Source organism: Acyrthosiphon pisum, chromosome X (genome assembly GCF_005508785.2).
Source record: "Acyrthosiphon pisum isolate AL4f chromosome X, pea_aphid_22Mar2018_4r6ur, whole genome shotgun sequence".
Classification (NCBI taxonomy): Eukaryota; Metazoa; Arthropoda; class Insecta; order Hemiptera; family Aphididae; genus Acyrthosiphon; species Acyrthosiphon pisum.
This window is the reverse complement of record NC_042493.1, coordinates 89,673,626-89,684,488: the sequence shown is the minus strand read 5'-3', so window position 1 is coordinate 89,684,488 and position 10,863 is coordinate 89,673,626. Positions and strand designations below refer to the sequence as shown.

The following is a 10,863-nucleotide window of genomic DNA, read 5'->3' as shown; positions in this document are numbered from 1 at the left end:
AAACGAAATTAAAAATATTACTAATTGCACATACTTAAACAAAAAAGCCAGAATTGAAGATTTTATAAATAAATATAAAAACAAGAATATTAGTAGACTAGATTTTGTAAAATCTATTAGTAATTATTATAACAAAACATAATATTTTATCTAATTTCTTTACTATTTTTTGTTGTCAAATTATAACATTGTATGCCACATAATTATAATATTTATTATTTTATTGACTATTGTCTTCATATTATTTTATTAGTAATTATTACAAAATACAATAATTTTCTATAATTTTATACTACCTATTTTACTTTATTTTTATAAATAATTTTATTTATCATTTGTATATTTACCTCCCCTATATATTGTAATCATGCGAGGGCAACTGGTATATTTTTAAAATCCCGATAACAGCCATGGGGGGCAACTCGCCAACACTCCTTATATTTGGTCTATATACACCAAACTCATTCTTATAGTAGTTACTATGTTTCCATTATAAATTTTCTCTTGGTTTTCGGTCGATTATAATTGTCAAACGTCAATTAAAACTTTTTAAAATGAAATGCATAACATTTTTTATTTTTAATACTGACTCAATATCTGATTTTTAAAAATATTATTCTGTACCTACTTATCGTAGCACAAGGTTCTATAAATTATTAAAAGTAAGCAAAATAAATATTTAAACGATAAGAACAAGTTATTTCATATGTCAGGTATTTCTGTTATACACATTGTATAAGCTCATAAGCACAATGGGAGGAAACAAATTGGCCTATAAACGCCTTTAAGGTTTGCTAATGGACTTGTAATAGTGGGCCGGATATTTACTAGTCCGCCCCTGCACAGGACCGCTCGTGAACCTTGCTTAAGTTCAGTTGAAGACAGACATCTAAATTTAAGGGGATTGGATACCGACCATTTTTAAGGAGTTGAATATAGGCAATTTTAATAAAAAGTGCGGGCAAAGCGTGTGTGTGCGTAATAAACGATCATTTAGTATTATGAATGACTTCCTTGCGTTATCGTATGTTAGTACGCACCCTATAATTCATTAAAAATTATATTATATAATCAACTTCATTTATTAGTATTCATAATATTATTATTGACAAATAAATTAAAATAATGGACAATAGAGAGTAAATCACATAAGGAAACAGTGATATTTCAAGAGTTAGGATTTTTATTCAACTATACCTATTTTATATTAATTTTTTGTCGGCAATAGTGATGGTGATTTTTTCGTAATATTTTGATGTTATTGATTTTTAATAAATTAAATAAAACGTTCCTCATAAATCGATGTTAGTGGAAACTGGAAATTAAAAAAAAAGTTATATACAATAATTTTTTATGAGCTTCTGAAGTGTAAATGTTGATAAAATTCATCAAAACACGAAAATTGGCAAATTATTTTGTGTTAGAAATTCGTAAAAACTAATCTTTTTATATCTAAGCTTTGAAAATTTAATACATGACGAGTTTTCCTACATTAAATAAAAAAAAAAGTTTACTAAAAAGTAAATTTAATTTTTTACAATCTTCTTAAGTTAGACATTGGATAATAATCATCCACCTGTAAATTAACAAATTGTCATACAATATTTTTATTTGTCGTTGTACAAAAAAATATTAGGCGTAACTGGTACTTGAAATTGTATTCAAATGTGTATTATATCATTTTCTATGAATCACAAAGTTTTCAAAATATTTTAACTCGTTTTGAAATATAAAGACATTTGACATTTTTTAGATTTTCATTTGATTATAAATTTCAATAAAATTTTATTTGTTGGCTCAAATAAATTGATAATTGTATACAAGGTTCCATACTAGTTGTTATAGCAGCAGGTTGATACATATTATCGATCCATAAGCATAATTTTTTTTATAAGTATTTAAGTTCAAATTTTGACAAAATTTAACAAAATATCGAAAAGTTTCAAATTTATTGTAGTTAAAAATTATAAAATGTTCAATTTTTAAAGCTAAGTATTAAAATTTAAAACAACAAATTTCATACTTTAATCAAATAATCTAAAATATATATACAGTTATTTTTACAGACATTTTAAGTTCAATGGAAAACATTACTTATTAAAACCAAGAATTACAATTTTAGTTATTTTGTTGTAAATTAAAATTAAAAAAAAAAAAACATCAACATTTTCTGGTAAGTTGAAAGATCATCTTTCCAGTTCTTCTTCAACACATAAATGTTGTCGTAAATTAGAAAACTTCCGTTTGTGGGCAACAACAAAAATAGTATTATTTGTAAAAGTATATAAATTTTGAAGTTCTCGAGGAGAGCATATATTATATGTAATGAAGTAAACCATGAATATTGCACCACTGGTACCAAGATAACCAATCCATGAAACTTGTATTGGTGCCGGTCTCAAAGCAAATATTTCAGTTTGGGCACCCTTTGTATAACCACTCATGTCAACTAATATACAGATGTCACTAAACTTTAACAGCTTTAACTTAAAAACTTTAACAGCATCAAAAAAATTGGTTTGCATCAAATCATTATGGTGTTCAAAGTTATTCAACCTGAAATAAAAATAATATATTACATAAATAATATTAAAATCAATAATAAAGGATTGTGGCTGATTAAAATTTAAAATACATGATAAAAGTCCTAGTAAAAAAAGTGCTTTTGAAGAATTTAGTTAATCTGTATGTTAAATTACAACTTATTCATTTTTAAGAATTTCTGCTATTATTAAATAAGAATAATTGTAGTAATTTATTAAAAAAAAAAAGGTCTTAAGTTCCACACTTATAAATAATTTTAATAAAATATTTACCAGAATGGAATATTGTCATTTAAAGATGTAGAATATTGAATTACATCCACTTGACATTTGTATTGTCATATTCTATTGATTTTCATTGTCTGTCATAGCATTATTAAGATCCATTTGTTGCATAACATCGTTCAAATTCAATCGAGCATTGATATGGTCGTTCGGAAGAATAAACTTGATTGCTGCTTTGTAATATGCTTTGGCTTGTTTGAGACGGCCACATTCTTTAAATATTGCCCCCATATCACAATATGTATCAAAGTCCCGCCTTATTGTTATTGCATGTCTGTATCTGTTGAAAAATGAATTATATGATTACTAGTTCTACTGAAAAGATACATATTTTTAAAGGTATAAATTAAGTAACAAGTACTATATTTTTATCAAGGGAAACAGAAATGAATAACATAGAAGGTAAGTCTAAAAAAGAACAGTTGTAAGATACTAATAATCAACATTAAAAAATAGCAAAAAATAAATGCATGTATGCAAATGTATATAAAATGTACACGAATAGTATAAAACATGCAAAATAATGAACCATTTATTAATGAGAATTATTAATATTATATTCTGAACTTATATATTAAGATTGACTTAGTTTCTTTAAAATCGAAAATACGCAAAAATGTAACATTTTAAAATATAGCTAGATACAAACAATATAATCAACACATGCAATAGAATTATGATAAATAATAAATATCCAAAATCTATTATGTTATGTAGTTACTGACTTTATATGCAGTCAATGGCCATAGGAAATGTGGAAGGATAAAAATGTCAATTACAGAGTTCATAGAAAAAAAAATGTATTTTGTAAATTTAAGCATATTTAGGAGATTAGAGAATTTAGGCTCTAATTCATATTGAAGAATATTTAGTATTCTTGTTCATAAAAAATTCATATTAGTTGTAAATTATCAAGTATTTATTTGCAAGAAAAAAAAATGTTTTTAAATTAAAAATCATAATTATAAAAGTTGGTCAATAGCTTGTTTGTTGTTAAATTAGAAATAATGTTTTAAATTTGACCGATTTTAAATAATTTATCAAAGAAAAGATGTAAATTACATATTTTCAAGTTTAAGCATACTATTAAATGGTAAATGTAAATATTTTAAATTTATGCTTTAAGTTTAAAGTGAACGTCATATACCTATTATACATTTGTTTCTTATTGTCTCTTGTATTATTAAGCTCATTGAAGTAAAATAAAGCATATTTTCTGAACTTTTTACCAATTTAAGGATTATTAGGAGAACGTTTAGAGGAGATACAAATTCCCCATGGACATACAAGCATCTGACGTATTTAAATGATCGTTATTTTTCTTGTATGCAGCAAAAAGCTTTTCGTACAGGTCGATTCTTTCTGGATTTAGCTGGATACATTTTTGAAGGTATATTGTAGCTTCATGATAATTTTGAATGTTATTCAAATACACTAAAGCAAGATCGAAATTTAAATTTAAGTCTTCAGGCTTGAGGTTCAAACCCTTTTTATATGTTTCAACAGACAATCCGATATTGTCTAGAAAACAGACACTAACATTTTCCACTTCTAATTCTATTGCTTTCTTGAATGCATTTTGGTACTCTGTAACCATCATATAAGCCATTCCCAACTGAAAACAAGCATTCGTCCGATCGGGGCTTATTTTTAAGAGTTGTTTATATTTAAAAATCGATTTTCCAAATTTACCGCTCTTATAATATACATCTGCTAAATTGTTTAATGTTTCAGGGCATTATTTTGCACTGTTGTGGGCATTCTTAAATTGATTTTTAGCTTCTTTTATATTCTGATTTTCCAGAGTTTAGAAACTTATTTAAAAAAATATATGTATATATATTATATTATTACATACAATTTATAACATTGAACGATAATTAATATTAAGTTATTTCAGTAAATATATTGGTAGAATAACAATTAATACAATTCAAACAATTCGATAAGCTGTAATTAGTTAGTATATTTATAATGTAAAATCTATTTTAAAGTAAATTTTAAGTTCTTAAATGAATAATAATATACTAAGTTCAAACAATATTTCATATATTGATATATTCCTTTTATGTTACTTCTTTAGTGTATATATCTTTGTCTAATAATAGTTTTCCGTTTTTCATATTAATAGAAGTAGTATTAAGGCACATTTTCACGATGTCTTATTAGGCTCAGTAAATAATTATTTTAATGTTATTTTATCATGTGAAACCTGGCTTCTAAATGATTTTGAATTTAAATTAAATAGTTAAAAACTATTAACTCATTAGGAACATAAAATAAATGAGATGGTGTATTGGTTAGAGAATCCTTAAACATAATAATAGTTGAAAAACAAGTATTAAAAAATTGCAATTCATTACAACTGACTCTTAAAATGAAAAATGATTTATTTTCTCTATTTTGTATTTATAGATCACCTAATGATGATATTGATGCAAGAATTTATTAAATATTCATCTCTATTGATAAAAACAAACCAAAAAAATTGATCAATCTAAAAGCACGGATTACACATGGCATTATTACTTATATTAGAAATAGAGAAAAACTTTTTTCTAAGCTGAGATTTAGGCTCTTTCAATTTAAAATTTATAAATAAATTCATTTAACTTTTGTATACAAATAAATAATATTTTGAATGGCTGAAGACTGAAGTTGTGTTTCAAATATACGTTATTAATGGTTTTGGTAGTTTTGTGAAGGCATGTGTATGTGGATGTGTGAGCTTAATGAATATTTAATGTATAATTTTATAGAAAAAACAATAAATTAGTATAAAATGATTGAATTTTAGTTTATTTAATTGCATATAATGCAAAAAAGTTTAAAAGGTAAATTAATAGTTTAACTAAAATATGTATTATTTTATAGTGGACCAACAATCATAAAAGTAAGAGAAATAATACCAAAAATATGTCCTTATTTTAAATTTAACATTAATAATATGTGAGAAATGTCTATAAAATATAAATTATACCAAAGTAGGTCTAATATACTCTAATCTTTGAGAGAACATGCCGGTTCTGTCTGTGTAGAATAAGGTCCGTTGACCGACTAAGTTGTAATTCAAACTTTAAATGCCATTCTAATATCTAGGTACCATTAATCGTTTTCAATTATCTAATATAACATCTTATAAAGAACATTGTATTACATTATCATGCCTTTCACTGATTAAACATTTATTTATTGATATTAAAAAAAATAGAAGATTTGTCTATAAAGAGCTCAATAACAATAAAAATATTTTGACGATAAAGAAAATGTAAAATTGTTTATGCAAGTTATACCTAAATACTAGTTATTAATTAATTAATAATAATAATTGCTTAATTTTATTAAGCCCAGATACTAATACTGGAGCAGCTTAAAAACAATTGTCATTTGGTCGTAGTTTACGTATGCTCATCTAAATATAACATAGCAATGGATAGTACTGATAATAATTATAACTAACCTGGGCGTTCACTATATATCTAAAAAAAAATATATATATAATTATATAAATATAATCTAAAAATGTTGAATGTTATTAGTATATACCTTCATAGCTTCATAGCTTCATGAAGGTGCGTTAGGGTATTTCCTGACAATTTCATCGAGCTGGCTTTTCCAAGGGCCGCTCGATCCAAATCTTTCACTTTGGTAAACCCTAATTTTCCAAATTCATCGGGTATATTTTTAAACCTTAAAAAAAAAATAAAACAAAAAAATTAATTTTAAAATAAATAAATTATAAGTAAATAGACATATAACAATCGAGATCTATACCTATAAATGGTAATATTAATAATATTTGTAAATTATTTACTTTTTAAGAGTCAATTTCTAATAAGATCTTTGTAATAACTGATATCGGTGCATCAGAGTCTGAATATATTCGACAAAATACATCCTGTAAGACAAGTGTTATAATTATTATTTGATTAATACATTTTAATGCACATATATTTATAATTAATCAAATGAGTTTAATAAACATTTTTTGTCTTAAAAGTATAGTTAAATAATTTTGTCTAAATATAGTTAAATTATTAATATATTACTTACCAATGATGATGAATTCATAGCTTAAAATATTATTAACAATTGATTTTTCAAATAAAGACAACAGATGATGATCCACATAAACTTTCGATCAGACTGTAGTTATCAATTATTTCTTATATTTATTTCTTATAATTATTTCTTATACCATGATGCAGCTGACGTGGCCGGTGTGCAGCCGACGCAATCTCCAAAAGCGGTATAAACCATAATATATTATGTCCATATGCACAAACCGTGGTTAGGTATATACTATTGGCGGCAATTTTGACTATTATTACTATTACTAGCTCTGCAGATACTCATTTATATCGTTTAATACAATAAATTACGACAAAAGTTTATGATAATTTATAAATTATAAATTTTGATACAGAAACTAATAGTCGAGAAGGATGTACACTGTACAGTTCCCGTATGTTCTGTTAATCCATATTATCAGTGTTGGTAAATATACTATATGGCATATTATAATTTATATACATTAATATTATATATTTATATGTATAATTAAATTTATATTATAATTTACAGTGTAATGATTACCTACCCATCCTGATTTCCTGGTGAATATATTCAATTTAAAATGATCATTACTTATATACACATGCACATGTCAAAAACGCACCGTTGCGTTAATTTTTTTTTTTTGTTGTATAAAAGTCTAATTTTTGTTTAATTTTTTTCCAATCTTACAGACAAACCTATATTCTATTCCCCGTAAGTTTACCCACCTTTGACCTTTTTTTTTGCGGGCGCAGAGTATGGTGAAAATGTTTTGACGACACAGTTCACTACTGTTACTAGTTCTACAGTTTCACGTCGCGAAACACCACGGTGTATACGTAGTGAACTGTATTGTCACATCAAATGTCACCATACTCTGAGTACGCAAAAAAAAAGTGGGTTAATTTATTTATACTTTACAGTGAATAGAGTATTGTAATCGGAAATGAATGCTGAAATAGTATATTGTGTGGCAAGGGCGGGAAGTGAGCCACACATACTATTTTTTGTCACGCCCCTGCGTTCATGGAAAAGGTTATGCAGGGAACTATGCAACAATTATAGACTTTTCTACAAAATATGTTTATGCGTCATGCAAGGAGGTTATACTATAAATTTAAGATGTAACCAAAAGCTTATGTTTTGTAAGGACCGTGGTAGGTATACATTTTAGTTTCTGGTTGTGCAGGGGATACGCGCCCGGCGGCCGGCACTTTTGGGGATTTCTTCTTTTCCGCCCAGCACTTTTGGGGATTTCCTCTTTTCCGCCCGGCACTTTGGGGATTTCCTCTTTTCCGCCCGCTGGACGGAAAATGGTTGCTTTCCAACGCTTCAACCGTGGTCGAAAACCAAACTTTCGGTGCAAGCGTGACAAAAACATATTTTAATTCGCCGTGGAATTTACTTGAAAACGACTTCTTACATTTTTGAATTAATTGTTTTATATTCAATATTACTAGCATTTTAAAATTCCTATAATTAAAAATATTAAATTTCAATTTTGAAAGGTTCAATTGATCAATTTCAAAAAAGAGGAAAAGTCTTTTTCAAGTAAACTTCATGATAAATTCAAATATGTTTTCGGAATTCGTTTCTGATTACTTTAGGACAGTCAGTACAGTTGTGAAAAAATAGGTTTGGTTTTGGTTGAAAAAACAGCCGGGTAAAATCCCATTAAGGAATCTTTTTGTCTTACGATTTATTTTTTAAGTTAGGTACGCTACTCTGCAATTTCCCTGACAATATAACTACATAAATATATTATAATATTATACAAAAGCAGATTCAATAATAAAAAACCCGTAAATACTATCATATACAAATTGAGTAATTGTTGATTAAATTATAAATATTTTTTAATAATTTTTTAAAAATATTTTTAATAGATGCTACGAATAAAATGAGCAATGACGATGTCAACAAATTGTGGTTCGGCAGAGTTGTATTAAAGTTATGTTGAATTCTGAATGTCATAGATACATTTCTGGTTTTTATTATAATTGTATTTTTTTTTATTTTTTATCCTATAGTCATTATTTAAATGTGTCAAGATTAAATATTTACATTTTTGTGGCTTTATATATATTTTTTACTGTTTAAATACTGGACTATAATAATCATTATATAATATAATTTATTTTATATTTAAAAAAATAAAAATGATTAAAATATTAACTTAATTTCATTTGAATTATTTATATAATTATCTTTGATCTGGAATCAAAAACAGTTTGTGTCACTGACGATAGTTTAAAATTATCTGTCAACATTTGCACGCACATAATTTTCCCCTCCTCTCCAGTCACCAACAAACACAAATACATAATGCTCATGTAAAATAATTAAAAGGTATTAATTATTATACATACAAGTACCTATAACCAGCCCCCCACATCAAATGACAAATTTTGGGCCCCAGTACTAATTTTTTTTTGCGGGCCTTTTACCTACAAAACTTCTAAAAAAAATACAGCCCGTTAAAAGCGACACCATACCCATACACGATTTCTAGGTAATGGTTACCTACAGCTTAAAATAACAAAATTACCATGAAATAAGTTTTTCTATCAAAGTTTTAAAAATTACTAATACATTTCAACGGGCCCCTAAATTAGCCCCCCCCCCCCCCCCCGTACGACATAGCAAATTTACATTCACTAGTTTCAAAAGTGTGCTGTTAGTTTTGATTTTAGATTGAATTGGCCTATTATCAAACTTTTAGGTAAGAACATCTGTGCTTGAGTATCGTCGATTTTTCTATATTTTAATTTTAAAGCGACATATTATGTGTATGTGAAATATTATGTACGGTGTTGACTACTCTCGCGTATTTGTTCACATAACACGGACTAATTTACTTTGGATTGTTTCAACAGGTTTACACAAACAAGCGATTAAAAGTCTGTTCATTTTTAAATATATTTAACAAATCGTGATATGGTACAGCTTGAAATAAATAGAATAATTATGAACGAGACAGTGGTTTTCAATTTAAAAACCTTCCGTGGTAAATTCTCATAAGCGAATAATGGCGGGTAAAGGGTTTAGAAGCCCGTATTATGCATAGGTAATTTATATGACACATAATTTGACTATGCATATGAATAAAAAAAACTTTTAAACAAACAATTTTTGTAATTAAAAAAATATTCTAGGTATTTGAAACATTTCGCCACTATCCAACAACCACATACCTAATGACATTTTCAAAATATAGATTACTAAATTAAGCTTATTCATACCCAGTACAGAATTGGGAAATGTTAAGTAGAGGGGCTCAATCTGACAAATTAAAAACTGCTTTCCATGTGAAAAATTATTTAATACGGGCTCTGGGGGGCTAAGCTCCACCCCTCCCCCGAATCATACAATTATTATTATTAATGAACACATAATATTAATGTTAATATTATGTTTTAATATATTTCTTATCTAGCATAATTTACATATATTATTTTAAAAAAACGTACTACCTATTTAGGTATATAATATTAAATTTGGTTTTGGCAAAAATTTGTTATTTTTTAAGCTGTGCTTTATTTATCACCTAGAAGTCATGTATGGGACACCCACATCGCTTTTAATGGTTTGGAAGTTTCGTATAGGGGCATAGGCCCGTAAAATCATTTAGTACAATGGCCAAATGTGGGGGGGGGGGTGGGCGATGCGACGGAACAGCTTGCACAGCCGACCATGGTCGGAAGTGATGCGTAACATTGATCGGTGCAATTGATTGTTTTCGCTTCTTCAAATGGATTTGATATTTATTTTTTTTGCAATATTAATAACATATTATGTCCCATATTGATCGTTGCTGCTCCCTTAGAAGTTTTTAGTCAAGATGGTTTTAATAAGCTATTTTATCACCAAACTCTATAATAATAGGTACCTACGAGAATTTTATTGTGATAAAACCTAATCCATTATAGCTTGTCTTAATAAATTTAATAAATCGTATGATAACCTGTTAAAACATTTA

The 10,863-nt window shown here is 26.8% G+C and overlaps 1 long non-coding RNA gene across 2 annotated transcripts; it reads right to left on the bottom strand.

The window, feature by feature from the left end:
- Positions 1-2,114: 2,114 nt before the first annotated feature.
- On the bottom strand, positions 2,115-6,773 carry LOC107884442. Of its 2 annotated transcripts, XR_003839746.1 has the most exons (5): positions 6,643-6,773; positions 6,375-6,518; positions 6,289-6,307; positions 2,817-3,108; positions 2,115-2,556 (listed from the first exon to the last, which is right to left on the bottom strand). It is a non-coding gene; the product is annotated as an uncharacterized LOC107884442 (long non-coding RNA). The 2 variants fall into 2 exon arrangements; XR_003839747.1 differs by lacking the exon at positions 6,289-6,307 and having other exon boundaries at positions 6,643-6,772.
- Positions 6,774-10,863: the final 4,090 nt, after the last annotated feature.